This window comes from Mandrillus leucophaeus, unplaced genomic scaffold (genome assembly GCF_000951045.1).
Source record: "Mandrillus leucophaeus isolate KB7577 unplaced genomic scaffold, Mleu.le_1.0 Scaffold2428, whole genome shotgun sequence".
Classification (NCBI taxonomy): Eukaryota; Metazoa; Chordata; class Mammalia; order Primates; family Cercopithecidae; genus Mandrillus; species Mandrillus leucophaeus.
Genome location: NW_012102508.1, coordinates 18,361 through 18,716, shown reverse-complemented (window position 1 = coordinate 18,716; position 356 = coordinate 18,361).

Here is a 356-nt window from a genome sequence, read left to right as displayed (position 1 = left end):
CCCTGCACCACAGCCTGGGGATGTGGTTACTACCTGGCGTCTTCTGTCAGAGTCCAGACTCAGAAACCTGGGCAGCACTGGCCCATCTCAAGACTAGAGTTTCTTGGTTCCCAAAGAGGACACTGCCTCCAGCCCAGGAGGAGCAGCCCTGTCATGTAGCCCAAACCCCCATGAATCCCAAGCAGCACCTACCCAGCCCTTTGCTGCTTCTGTTCCCATTTCCTAGCCTCTCCTGTGTGTCAGCCAGCCGGGAGGCTGAGACCTGGGGTGGATGGGGAAGGGGCTGGTCCTTCTCTGGGGCCTGCTCAGGGAGGGGGTCTTTCCTGGGCATCGCACCTCACCAAGCCCAGAGAGTT